Source organism: Kogia breviceps, chromosome 3, assembly GCF_026419965.1.
Source record: "Kogia breviceps isolate mKogBre1 chromosome 3, mKogBre1 haplotype 1, whole genome shotgun sequence".
NCBI classification, from domain to species: domain Eukaryota; kingdom Metazoa; phylum Chordata; class Mammalia; order Artiodactyla; family Physeteridae; genus Kogia; species Kogia breviceps.
In genome coordinates, this window is record NC_081312.1 from 152,209,904 (window position 1) to 152,225,051 (window position 15,148).

The following is a 15,148-nucleotide window of genomic DNA, read 5'->3' on the forward strand; positions in this document are numbered from 1 at the left end:
TAGACCCTCACCCAACACTATTTTACTCGAAGTGGATCAACGACCAAAATATAAAACCTAAAACAATAAAACTCTTGGAAGAAAACATAGGACAAAACCTTCATGACATTGGGTTTAGCAATGATTTACTGAATAGGACTCCACAGGCACAAGTAACAAAAGAAAAAACAGACAAATCAGATTTCACGAAAATGTAAAAACTTTGTACATCAAGAGACACTAACCACAGAGTAAAAAGTCAACCCACAGGGGCTTCCCTGGTGGCGCATTGGTTGAGAATCCACCTGCCGATGCAGGGGACACGGGTTCATGCCCTGGTCCGGGAAGATCCCACATGCCGCGGAGCGGCTGGGCCCGTGAGCCATGGCCACTGAGCCTGCGCGTTCAGAGCCTGTGCTCCGCAATGGGCGAGGCCACAAACAGTGAGAGGCCCGCATACCACAAAAAAAAAAAAAGAAAAGAAAAGTCAACCCACAGAACTGGAGATAAGAAATTAATATCCAGAATATATAGAGAACTCCTAAAACTCAACAAGAAACCAAACCACCCAATTTTAAAGTGGACAAAGGGCTTGAATGGACACTTCTACAAAGAAGATACAGAAATGGCCAATAAGCACATGAAAAGATGCTAAACATCACTAATCACTAGAGAAATGAAAATCAATACTGTAAGATAACACCTCACACCCATTAGGATGGCCACTATAAAAAAAAAATAGCAAACAAGTGTTGGTGAGGGTGTGGAGAAACTGCAACCCTTGTGCACTACAGGTAGGGATGTAAAACAGTATAGCCTCTGTGGAAAACAGTATGGCAATTCCTCAAAAAATTAAAAATAGAATTACCATGTGATCCAGCAATAACACCTCTTGGTATATACCCAAAAGAGTTGAAAGCAGGATCTCAAAAAAATATTTGTACATCCATGTTCATTCACAGCAGCATTATTCACAACAGATAAAATGTGGAAGCAACCCAAGTATCCATCGATAGATGAATGGATAAGCAAAATGTGGTACATATGTACAATGGAGTACATTGTTCAGCCTGAAAAAGGAATTCTGCTAAATGCTAGAACATGGATAAGCCTTGAGGACATTATCCTGAGTGAAATAAGTCACAAAAAACAAACACTGGGGCTTCCCTGGTGGCGCAGTGGTTGAGAGTCCACCTGCCAATGCAGGGGACACAGGTTCATGCCCCGGTCCGGGAAGATCCCACATGCCGTGGAGCGTCTGGGCCTGTGAGCCATGGCCGCTGAGCCTGCGCGTCTGGAGCCTGTGCTCCGCAACGGGAGAGGCCACAGCAGTGAGAGGCCCACGTACCACAAAACAAACAAACAAAAAAACACTGTATGATTCCACTTACATGAGGTAGAGTAGTCAAAACCATAAGGACAGAAAATATAACAGGGGTTGCCAAGGACTGGGGGAAGGGGAGAATGGGGAGTTATTGCTTAACAGGTATACAGTTTCTGTTTTACAAGATGAAAAGAGTTATGCAGATGGATGGTGGTGACTTTTGCACAACTATGTGAATGTATCCAGTATCACTGAACTGTACACTTAAAAATGGTGAAGATGGTAAATTTTATTTTGGCACAATAAAAAAGAAAAAAAATCTTAGATGTTATCAATATTGAATGTGGGAGCAGAATTTTTTTTTTTTTTTTTTTTTTGCCACACCACACAGCAGTCAGGGATCTTAGTTCCCCAACCAGGGACTGAACCCACACCCCATACAGTGGAAGAGCAGAGTCTTAACCAGTGGACCACCAGGGAAGTCCCAGTAGTTCAACTTTTAAAAATACATGACCCCAGGGCTTCCCTGGTGGCACAGTGGTTGAGAACCTGCCTGCCAATGCAGGGGACACAGGTTCGCGCCCTGGTCCGGGAAGATCTCACATGCTACGAAACTAAGCCCATGCGCCACAACTACTGAACCTGCACTCTAGAGCCTGTGAGCCACAACTACTGAGCTCATGTGCCACAACTACTGAAGTCTGTGCACCTAGAGCCCATGCTCCACAACGAGAAGCCACCGCAATGAGAAGCCCGTGCACTGCAACGAAGAGTAGCCCCCACTCGCCACAACTAGAGAAAGCCCGCGCACAGCAACAAAGACACAATGTGACCAGAAATAAATAATTATTTATTTATTTTTAAAAAAACATGACCCCAGCAATGCTCTCATGACTGCATTCTTCATATACACACACCACCATAATCACTGCCACCATTTAGTAAGTAGTTATAGGCATTATTCTAGGTTCTCAATACACGTATCTTACTCAAGCTTCACAAAAATCCTATAAATGGGTACTATTACTATGCCTGTGTTACAGACATTTAATCTCTGAGGTTAGAGCAAATCAGTAGCATAGACACAATCTGTTCTCAAGTAACCTGCATCCAGTGCCGGCACTTTACTTTGTGTAGGTTTATTATGAAATGGGCAAACTGAATATGCTTTTTCAATACTATACTTTAACCTCCCCACTTCAGAATACGTGTTTACATTTATACCACCATACAGTGGGTTAACAAACAATCTGGAAGAACCAAGAATGGCTCTATTAGATGGAGCAAGATCAAACAGACAATGGAACACGTTAGGCAGGAGAATGTGAAAAAGTTTTCAGAGGTGATAACCAAGCCAATCTTGAAAAGGGGTAGGATTTTTTTCTAGGTAGAGAATACTCAATTAAGTATGCTGTTTAACAATTCTTGTTATGTACCAGAATAGCATTCCCTCCATGATTTCATCTAACTCAGTGATTTTAATTTATACTAATATATAAAAAAATCTCAAGAAACGCACCAGACTACAGTATAAAGGAAAAGAACCCTGGGGCACAGTTCTAGAGACCTTTTCTGGGTTGACGGCAGATCATATATGCTACATGTATTCTTTTAACTGAAGAAAATATTTTATAATATGAACAAAAACAAAATTAAGTTAGCTTTATACCCTGATTGACTGAAATTTTGAAGTGTGACAATAATTAAGGTATACAAAGAAGATACAGAGAAAAGCTCTCATGAAATCCTGACTGGATTGTAAATTGATAAATTAACTTTGAAAAAGAAGTCAGCAACTTAAAAGTTTAAAGATAGTATACCTATTTACACACAAGGAGAAATAAACAAGGATGTTCACCAAAATACTGTTTACAACAGCAGAAAATTGAAAGAGACCTAAACATCTACCAGCAGAGGATCAGGTAAATAATGTATATATTTATGTAAAATACTAATACACAGCAATTAAAATGCACTGTTTTGACTTAAATATCGATATGGACACACTGTAAACGTAATGATACACTGGGGGTGGGTAGCATATACCAGAAAGACAATATATGTTATACTATTTATGTAAACCTTTAAAGCAGAGGTCCCCAATCCCCAGGCCTCAGACCGGTACCAGTCTGCAGCCTGTTAGGAACCAGGCCACACAGCAGGAGATGAGCAGCAGGCAGGGGAGCGAGCGAAGCTTCATCTGCCGCTCCCCATCGTTCGCATTACTGCCTGAACCATCTCCCCTGACCCCATCTGAGGAAAAACTGTCTTCCACAAAACTGGTCCCTGGTGCCAAAAAGGTTGGGGACCGCTTCTTTACGACATTTAGGAAGAGGTATTAGGGGTCTTCTTAGGTGCTGGTAACATTCTGTTTCTTGATTTGAGCTATGGTTACATGGGTGTATTTCTTTGTGACAATTCACCCCATTGTATACTTATTTGTGTACTTTCCTGAATGTATGTTCTATTTACATAAAAAATTAAAACACACAAAGCAATGTTTATGGACAAATACATAAAAGTATAAAGGAAATACACCAACTTTAGGAGAGTTGTTACCTCTAGGAGAGAGAATAGGGGGACTTCCCTGGTGGTCCAGTGGTTAAGCACCTGTCTTCCAAAGCAGGGGATGGGGGTTCGTTCCCTGTTCGGGGAACCAGGATCCCACATGCCAGGAGGCAACTAAGCCCGTGAACCCTAGAGCCCACATGCCCCAACTAGAGAGCCTGCACACTGCAACTACTAAGCCCATGCACTCTGGAGCCTACACGCCACAACTAGAGAGAAGCCCGCACACCGCAACAAAGAGCCCTTGCACTGCAACAAAAGATCCCACATGTTGCAACTAAAGACCCGACGCAGCCAAATAAATAAATAAATATATTTTTTTAAAAGATGGCGCTCGCCTCAAGGAAAGTAGGGGAAACAGACAAACACAACAAATGCAAAGTTTTATTTGATGTTTCATGTTGCCTCAAAAAGTTTCAAACACGTCAAAATCTGAACATTTGTTAAAGATGGGTGGTAGATACACAGAGATAACTGATTTTCTACTCTTTTCTCTATTTTGAAATATCTAATAGTAAAAAATTCTCTACAAAAGCAAAATAAGTACATTTAAATCCCACCATTCAGAGATAACTGCTGCTTTAAAAATGTTTACAGCTCTATTGAGGTATAATTGACATAATAAACTGCATATATTTAAAGTGAAAATTTTGATGTTTCAGTATGTTACTTCCATGGAACCACCACCACAATCAAGGTAATGAATATATCCATCATCCCCAAGTTTCCTCATGCCCCTTTGTAATCCCTCCCCTTCCCCGTCCCTGTGCCCCTTTCCCCAGCAAACTACAGATTTGCTTTCTGTCACTACAGACTAGTTTGTATTTTCTAGAATTCTATGTAAATGGAATTTTAAGTATATTCTCTTTTTTTTGTCAGGCTTCTTTCACTGAGTATAATTATCCTGAGATTCATCTATGCTATGGCACACATTGATAAATAATATTCTTTTGTATGGACATGCCACCATTTGTTTATCCATTTCCCAACTGATGGACATTGGGGTTGTGTCCACTTGTTGGCTATCACAAATAAAGAGGTTATGAACATTTGTGTACAAGTCTGTCTATGGATATACATGCTTTCATTTTTGCTGAGTGTGACTAATACTGCCTAAAACTGTCAAGGTCATCAAAAACAAGGAAAGTGAGAAACTGTCACAGTCTAGAAGAGCCTAAACAGACATGGGACTAAATGTAATACAGGATCTTGGTACAGAAAAAAGACAATAGGCAAAAAATAAGAAAATCAAAATTAAATATGCACAACAGTGTCAATACTATTTCATTAGTTGTGATAAATGTGACAGAAATTCACCATACTAATGTCAGATGTTAACAGGGGAACCTGGATGGGAATATATAGAACTCTTCACACTACTTTTGTAATTTTTCTATAAATCAAAAACTATTCTAAAACAAAAGTTTCTTTAAAAAATCTATGAGCGGGGCTTCCCTGGTGGCGCAGTGGTTGAGAGTCCGCCTGCCGATGCAGGGGACACGGGTTCGTGCCCCGGTCCGGGAAGATCCCACGTGCCGCGGAGCTGCTGGGCCCGTGAGCCATGGCCGCTGAGCCTGCGCGTCCGGAGCCTGTGCTCCGCAACGGGAGAGGCCACGACAGTGAGAGGCCCGCGTACCACAAAAAAAAAAAAAAAAAAAAAAAATCTATGAGCGGAACTGCTGGGTCATATGGTAGTTAAGTGTTTAACTTTTTAGGAATCTACCAAACTGTTTTCCAAATGGTTGTACCATTTTGCATTCCCCCCAGCAGTTTATGAAAGTTCCAGATCTTCCACATTCATATCAATTCTTGGCATGGTCAGTCTTCTTAATTTCAGAAATTCTAAAATGTGTGTACATCATTAATATTTTAATATAAAAAATTTTGGTGTATATTTTGCCAAGATATGTGTGTACACGCACATGCATATTTTTTTCAAACAAGATCAGCAAGATCAGATTTCCTGGTTCCTATTGGAAAATGGGCAGCTGCCTAAATCCAAATCTCTCCATATATCCTCCAAAAACCACATGGATCAACAAAAGTGAATAAAACCACTTGCAGACTGAAACTACAGAATATTTAGAAAACAGAATACCATAAACTTAAATTTGCATGTAAGAGGGACTCAAATTTCCAGAACTCAACAGTATGTATATCCAGCTCTGAAGCCCACATTAGAAAAGACCATCAGGAAGCAGCAACCAAACAGAAAATGACAAACACAAAAATCATTTACAGTAGCATTAGACAGACACCTACCCAGACCTAGAGATAAACCTTAAAAAGGATGTCCAAGATGTCTATAAAACATTGAGAAAAATTAAAGATCTGATAAATGAAAGGATACACCAGCTTTATGAATTCAAAGATTTGTTGTCAACATACCAATTTTCTACAAATTGATTCATAGATTCAATGAAATCTCAATCAAAATTCCAGCAGAGTTTGGGGGTGGGGGTTGGGGGGGGTGGAACAACGTGACACTGACAAGCTAAATCTATGACCATGTGGAAATGCAAAATCCAAGAGGAACCAAGGATCATGAAGGACAAAGCCAGAGGACTTCACTACCAAATATCAAAACCTACTATAAAGTTGTAGTAACTAAGACAAGGACAGACAAACAGCTTAATGGAAGAAAACCTGTATGCACATACAACACTTATACTTGATTTATGAGAAAGGTGACAGCAGTGCAATGAAAAGGGATTTTTTTTTCAACACAGTACTGGGTCAACTGGCTATCCATGCAGAAAAAAATGAATCTTGACCTTCCACCTTACACCATGTACAAAATTACTCCCACATGGGTTGGAAATCTAAGAGTGAAAGGTAAAACAATGAAGTTTTAAAAATGAGACACAGAATATCTTCATGACTTCGGAATAGGGAAATATTTCTTAAACAGGACACAAAGCATTAACCATATTTGAAAAGTCGATAAACTGGACATCATTAAAACTTAAATTATGTTATTCAAAAAATACCAATTAAAAGTATAAAGACAAGCTACAGGTTGGGAGAAAATATTTTTATTCTATGTATCAAAGAACTCATATGCAGAATATATAAACAGTAAACAGGAAAGAGCAACGAGTAAACAGGAAAAAGGCAGGTAACCATAAAGAAATATTAGGGTAAGACCTGAAAAGGCACTTCAGGAAAGAGGATATCCAAAGGTCAACAGACATATGAAAAGGTGTTCAACTTCATGAGTCATCAGGGAAATGAAAATTAAAACCGCAATAGAGATACCATTACATACTCACCAAAATAACCAAAGTGAAAACGACAATACCAATTGTTAGTGAGGATGTGGAACTAACCCAAACCATCTGACATTGTCACAAGTGTAAACTGGTGCATTTGCTGTGAAAAACTGGCAGCATCTATTAATGCTGAAATCACATGTACCCTTATAAGCCAACACTCTCCCAGGAGTACATCCCAAAGAAATAAGTTCACCAAAAGACATGCTCATAGCAGAATTATTCATAATGGCCCCAAATGTCTACTAACAGTAGAATGAATAAGCCAGAATGAATATTCATACAACAGAATACAGTACAGCAATGGGAACAAATGATCCACAACCACTGGCTGCGATATGGATGAATCTCACAGCTGAAGAGTACATATTTATGATTCTATTTATGTAAGTTCAAAAACAGGCAGAACTAATGTAATGCATCTAAAAGTCAGCATGGTGGTTTACTCTTCACTAGTTAAGAGACTGCAGGGTTTCTGGGGGCTTCTGGTCTATTGCCTCTATATATGAGTGGATATATACAAGATGTGTTTGGTATGTGAAAATTCATTTAATTTGCATATTTATCATAGTAAAAGTATCATACATACTTTTCTGTATGTATGTTATACTTGGATTAAAAGTTAAATTTTTAACTGTTAAAGCTATATATTAAGGTTCTACAAAAAATTTATTTCGCGGGAAACAAGACTTCCCAAGAGTAATTTCAACTGTCTCCTGTTAGCTGGGACTGAATATAGTAAAATTATTATTATTTTTTTGGCTGCATTGGGTTGTCGCTGCGCACGGGCTTTCCCTACTTGTGGCAAGCGGGGACCACTCTCCGCTGCGGCGTGCAGGCCCCTCACCACAGCGGCCTCTCCCGTTGCGGAGCACAGGCTCCAGGCGTGCGGGCTTCAGCAGTTGTGGCACACGGGCCCAGTAGTTGTGGCGCGCGGGTTCTAGAGCTCAGGCTCACTAGTTGTGGCACACGGGCTCAGTCGCTCTGCAGCATGTGGGATCCTCCTGGACCAGGGCTCGAACCCGCATCCCCCGCACTGGCAGGCAGATTCCCAACCACTGTGCCACCAGGGAAGTCCCTGAATATAGTAAAATTTATTTCAGAATAGCTTTTCAGACAATTTAGTGATGATACTCCAGAATAAAAAAGGAAACCATCTCAGTCAGAAATTCAATACATCTGGCTACAATTATACACTTCTTTGGTCCTAAATTGCAAGTCAGCAGTTCATCTAGATCTGGGTGCCGGTTACATGCTTGTGTTCAGCTGGAGACGGTGTGAGCTCTTAACTTATATGTACTTTTCTGTATGTGTATTACACTTAAATAAAAAAATCTTAATCAGTGTTTCAGTCCCACACCTTACTTACTGTGAACTACTTTGACTAATCTATCCCCTTTCTCAGGGAGTTAACATGAAACTTTTTCCTCCAGTCACTGCCCCCAGCCCATTCGGTAGTTAAGATGTCCCTTAATCTCATTTTAACAATTTTCACACTTTACAGACACTAAATAAATACTCAATTCATTTATGCTTTAATCACATGTCCATTTACAGCCCATTTCCTTCCTTCCTCAGAGTTTAATATTGATAAGATTATGGTTTAAAGGACTAGGGAGTGGGGAAAGGGCCCTCTAGGTAGCAGACACCCCTCTCATGAGGAGTTGCTTGCGTAAGGGATCCAGCTCTAGCCTAACCTTCCAGCCTCATCCCAACTCCTAGCACCCCACACACAACAACAAGGGCCATCTTGGTGGGATGCTAGCCCAAAAGCTCAGGCCTTCTGCAACTTCTCCTGAACCACAGGAAGTCACAACTTCCCTGTGTGTCAACTGGTGGGAATCAGACAGCTCCAGTCACCCTCCTCCCTCCCTGCCCCACATCTTCTCTCAATTTCTCTTTCATCTCTACTCAGTCAAGGACAGAGAGCAAGTCTGCTGCCTAACAATGGGCTCAACCTTGCCTTGCTTCTTGGAAGCCCCCTCAATCTATACAAATGCTTCTCTTGGAAGACACTTCCCTCGCTTGGCTTGACAGCTGAAGCAGCATTGTGCCCCACTGTGCTCCACTAAGAGAGGAGGGAATCACTTCAAATGCTGCCCTCCCTAAGCAGTCTTCTTACACAGACCAGGGAAAGGCTGAGATGTTTGTGGTAGTAGGGACAGCTCTGTGGCCTCTTTGTATCTGTGAAGCCAGTGAGGTGTATCTGGCTCCAACTCTAGGAGACTGTCATTGTACCACAGGTCATTTAACAACTCTTCAATTTCAGCTTTGGACCCCAATGATAATTCTGAAGCAACAATATAAAAAAAAAAATCTACTCAACATCCAGTTATAATGAAATGGCTTTCTCTTCTTCAAGGCATGTTTCAAATGCTGCTTCATCCAAAAAGTGTTTCCTAGTTCCCTAACCAGTACAGTCTCTCCTTCCTTTGACCCTGCCACAGCACTTTCCCAATAATACCTTATCAACTGAGCATGTAGTTCTGATACTACCCTCACTGCATACTATATGCAATGAAATTTTGTCATAGCTAACACACAGCCTTGCAAATGACAATGCAAACATTTGTTCAAATGAAAAAAATAAATGGTACGTAACTATTGAAAAGTTAGGTATACCTATATGAAACAAGGTGTGCAATTAAAATTAAATGCGCCTATGCAAAATTCAAACAGCAATGTGAAACACTGTGCCAAGATACACCATTTTTAACAAGTTGTTTTTATTATAAAACATGTTTGGGGACTTCCCTGGTGGTGCAGTGGTTAAGAATCTGCCTGCCAATGCAGGGGACACGGGTTCGAGCCCTGGTCCGGGAAGATCCCACATGCAGTGGAGCAACTAAGCCCATGAGCCACAACTACTGAAGCCCACACAACTACAGCCTGTGCTCCGCAACAACAAAAGCCACTGCAATGAGAAGGCCACGCACCACAATGAGGAGTAGCCCCCGCTCACCCCAACTAGAGAGAAAGCCCACGTGCAGCAACGAGGACCCAATGCAGCCAAAAAATACAAATTAATTTATTTATTTTAAAAAAAACATGTTTGTCACAGAAGAACCAGTAGGGGAAAGCACACAGAAAACAAATTACCCATTACACCTTCACTGCTACATTTATGTCTTGTCATTCCAGTCTTTTTCTATACATATATACATACCTGAGACCATACTGTTTTGCACTTTGCTTTTTCACTTCAGGTACTGTGATTATCTATATCATTAAGTAGTCTTCTACAAACATCATATTAATAACTGCAGAACATTCCACTGCATGGTTACTTCAGCTTTTGCTGTCATCAAATTGTCCCTAGTTATAATACTGTGATAACCAATCTTGTTCTTAGGTTTTTATAATTCTGATTATCTCCTTAGGTAATAGGATTACTTCTGACCAGAAGCTGCAAATTCACGTTAGAGTTCCTCATGGAAAATACATGCCCAAGTTTACTTGCTCATTAACCACAAGGTGGGTTTTCCTGCTGGGGAAACCTGGGAAAGCTGCTCTCTGCTCTAGGCCAGGCAGCCCTGCCTCACCACTCAAGACCAAGAGCCCACAGCCCCGCGCCAACATCTCAGGTGGGGACAAGGAGAGAGGTGACAATACCGTGGGGGCTAGGTATATGCGAAGGCAGCCCAGAACACCTTGACCAGAACCTCTCCTACAATCCCTTGAGGCCCCTTCAAACTGCAGTGCTGCTTCCCTTATTGAGCCCCCCAGGAGAACTCTGTGAGGCATTTGGGGAGGTACCATTCTGCCCTACAGCTGGAAAAACTATCTACTTTATCTCACTGCCCAAGGTCAACCTTACAACCCAGGCTTCCCTATTTCTTCAAGGTACTCTTCTAGAACCCATGCCCTGAGAAGGCCCTGAAGAGGCCAAGAAGTCTTACCTTGTAGTCTGGCCAGTAAGTGACCTGGGAAGAGTGGGATGGTAACACTTTCACAGCACCTGGCATCTTGCCAGCGAGGCCACTGGGTGCCCTGGCCAACTGCAAACGTACACTCCTCAAAGCTCCTGTCTCACTGACCAGGAGCCTTCCCCTCACACAAGTCAACAACCTAGCATTAGCTGAAAAATACTTTGCTATAAACCACAAAAGGTCCAGCATGCCTGAAGCAACCCAGTGAAATTTAAGTCATTGTTGAGTGTCATTCTTATTGGAATATAACTCATGCAACTTTCTGAAAAGAAAAAAAAACAACGCATACATAGAACCAAGCAGGTTCTCTGAATTTTTAACAGCATAAGCTAAATAAGGGTTAGCTCACAGCTGACTCCAATTAACAGAAAACATTACATGTATACTCTTTTGGAAGTTAGAAGAGACAAGACCCACCCGTGTCTCCCAGCCCCCATGCTCTTCTCTCATTTCCCTTCCAGCACAATTTAATAAATAAATTCCATGGGGCCATCTCCTTCCTAATGGACTTCTCCCTTAAACATTTAGCTACTTTATGTTCACATGCTCCTAGATCTTTGTGGGAATTATTTCCAAGGCCAAGTTAAAAATAAATCAAAGAATTTGTAACTAAAAAACAGCAATTACCAGTCCTTGTTCTGAGAATCTGTGTTTTACCAAATATTTTCAAGGTCTGTTTAAAAAATTAAAAACACGTTCACTCTCATCTAAAATAATTCAAACAAAAAATATTCCATCAACATTCCTATAATATGTTGCAACTCCCACAAAAATATTATGAAACACTGTTAGGACACCCAAGTGTCCTTGTGAAGAATCATCTTCAGGAGATGCTCCCCTCTCCCCCACTATTCTGTGGAATATACTAAATATCATAAAAATCAAATGGTTATTGACTTGCACTCATTTTGAAAGAAATTAAAATACTGAAGAGCTGTACCATTCCATACAGTAGCCACTAGTCACATGTGGCTACTGAGCACTTGAAATGAAGCTAATTCAAATTGAGCTGTGCTGTAAATGTAAAATATACACTGGATTTTGAAGTCTTAGTACTAACAAAAGAATATCTAATTAAGAGTTTTTTATGTTGATTACATGTTGACACGATATTTTGACTATGTTGGGTTAGATCAAGTATTAATTACACTTTTTTAAACTTTTCTAATGCAGCTTATAAAAAAATCTATCTTAACATACGTGACTCTACTGTAATTGTATATATAAATAGCCCTGTCACTTTGACCTATCCTTTTTCACCTAATCTTCTTGTGAATCATAAAAAAGATTTCTGTATTATAATCGAAAGAAGTCTTCACCCCTAAGGGGACCCAATCCACAAGGCAAACGACAAAAGGGGCAAGTGTTGTCAGAGATTCAAGGTCATTCTTCACAGTCGTCACCAGGAAGCTGCCTAGAAACAGCTGTGTACACACGCCTAGCACATCCAAGTTTTCAAATCTAAGTCACCTGGCAAATGATCATGGATTCCTCGATTTATAGGTGTAGTGCAGACTCTACTGAAATCCAGAGAATTATCCAGTATGGCATTTATCCTTCGAAAGATATTGGCATTGCTACACGTGGAGAGTGCAGGTGCTTCCTGATTGTCCCAGCAATCTTTTATCCTTCCTGCGTCTTCCTCCTAGATGCAGAAAAAAGATGATTAGATTTTCTACTCTCCCTTTTAGTAGAGACTTCACACCTCCTTTCTTCTAATCCAACACCACAAGTTAAAGTAACAAGGACTTCGGTTTCTTGCCTATATATTAAAATACTTCACTCTGAGCAAGGCACCCTGAGAGAACCATAAGAGGGAAAAACACTGAAATGTAAGATGCGGCCTCAAGAACCTTCTAACATAATGGGACATGTAGAGGAAGCAGAATGGCATGGTAGCAGCAACATGAGCTTTAAGAACCAGACACACCTGGTTCAAATCTTGAATTTATCTACACAATAGATTATTTGGCAATAAAAAAGAATGAAGCACTGATACATACTACAACACAAGTAAACCTCAAAAACATTAAGTGAAAGAAGCCAGTCACACAAAACCACAGATTATATGAGCCCAATTATGTGAAACATCCAGAATAGGCAAATCTAAAGTAGATTAGTTGGGGCTTCCCTGGTGGTGCAATGGTTAAGAATCGCCTGCCAATGCAAGGGACACGGGTTCCAGTCCTGGTCCAGGAAGATCCCACATGCTGCAGAGCAACTAAGCCCACGCGCCACAACTACTGAGCCTGCGCTCTAAAGCCCGCAAGCCACAACCACTGTGCCTGCGTACTGCAACTACTGAAGCCTGTGCACCTAGAGCTCATGCTCCACAGCAAGAGAAGCCACCACAATGAGAAGCCCACGCATCACAACAAAGAGTAGCCCCGACTCGCCACAACTGGAGAAAAGCCCGCGCACAGAAACAAAGACCCAACACAGCCAAAAATAAAATAAATTCATTAAAAAAAATAAAGTTGATTAGCTGCCTTCAACTGGGGATGTGGGGAGCAGGTTAGAGTGTCGTGTCTAATAGGTACAAAATTTCTTTTTGAGATAATGAAATATTCTAAAATTAGACTACGGTGATGGTTACAAAACTATAAATATATGTATGGAAAGACGGTCTATATGCTTTGGAATACAAAGGTACAAAATGGAGTACCACCTACTTTACAGTTGAAAGGTGAACTTTACGGTTATGCAAATTATATCTCAATACAGTTGTTTAAAAAGTTTGGTTCTGCCATTTATTGGCAGTTATTAATCTCTGTGCCAAGTTCCCCATTTGTGAAATGGGAGAAGAGTACCTACACCAACCTTTTGATGAGATGTTTACAGCACTTAGCATGGTGCTGGCATATGGTAGCTACCATTTTTACATCTGAAGATATAATCACAGGAAAAGACACGGTCAGGACCAAGAGTGGTACAAACACCACCAAAAGGGAATTGTTTAAATAAGTTATACAATTCCACATGGTCACTAAAAGTACTTACAACTCAGGTAAGACATTACTGAATGAGAAAAGCACTCCCATATACATAAACATGAACTGAACCCCCACCCAAGTGATTCTTTTGGTATTCTCTGTCTCAGCAAATAACACCACCATCCTCCAGGTGCCCTAGACAGAAATCTAGGTACCATTCTTCACTTTTCAATCTCCCTCACTCACCACATCCAATGCCTGACATACAAGCAATGAGATACTGACAGACTGAATCTTCTAAGGGGAACCTGACTCATCAGTTCTGTCATTCCCAATTACCTTGGGGGGAAAAAAAATACCAAGTAAGGAAACTAGAACCTAAGATCTTGTAGGTGATAACTTCAAAACAAAATTTTAAAAGCCTGGTGTTATTTTGTTTAATCTATTAAAATCCAGGTATAAGCATGAGAATGACCAGAAACATTTACAATTTTATAAACTCTGCAGGATGGCCTTAAAGGGACAAACTTGAGTCCCATATCATTTCCAAGCTCTTGAAAGACTGTGAGGATGACCAGAATACACAGTCCTGCAAGGTTGTTTCCCCAAGCCCTCCAGAGAGGTCCCACCAAGAATGGTTAAATCCACGGACACAAGGCCCTTTTCACAACTGCAGATTTCTAAGATGATTTTCAACTTCACTAAGGCAACTTCACAAGGGCTAAGATAATAAGCATTTATAATCAATCTTCAGATCTTAAGGCTACATGCTTCATTCATTCCCTGCCTAATAACCATTAACCAATTGCCTGCTATCTACAGCAGCATTCTAAGGGTAGGCAGGTTAGACAGAGACTCAGTCAAAAAAAAATTTTTGAAGTCTACAAAGGGAACTAAGACCTGATTATGTCATGAACAATCACAACACAAGCTACAATGTGCTGTAAACATACACCGTCCTCTGAGCCGAGGGGACTCAGAGGAAGAGAATGTGCTGGGAAGTGAGGGTAAGACGAAGGTCTGAAGAACACAGAGAACAGAGCAGCATTATCAAAAGTGGTCCAGCATGGTGGAGCGTTAGGTATGGGAGAAGAGAACAGACTGGAAAGAAGGTCTATATGCTTTGGAGTACAAATACTAAGT

General features: G+C 40.7%; 1 protein-coding gene across 6 annotated transcripts in view; it reads right to left on the reverse strand.

Annotated features, from left to right (window-relative positions):
- CPEB1 (cytoplasmic polyadenylation element binding protein 1) overlaps positions 1 to 15,148 on the reverse strand; it is a 97,142-nt gene that overhangs the window by 67,827 nt on the left and 14,167 nt on the right. For all 6 annotated transcript variants that reach the window (XM_067029992.1, XM_059057313.2, XM_067029986.1 and 3 more), the window contains one exon: positions 12,543 to 12,717. The gene's annotated coding sequence lies outside the window, so the exon portion shown is untranslated. The remainder of the gene's footprint in view (positions 1 to 12,542; positions 12,718 to 15,148) is intronic.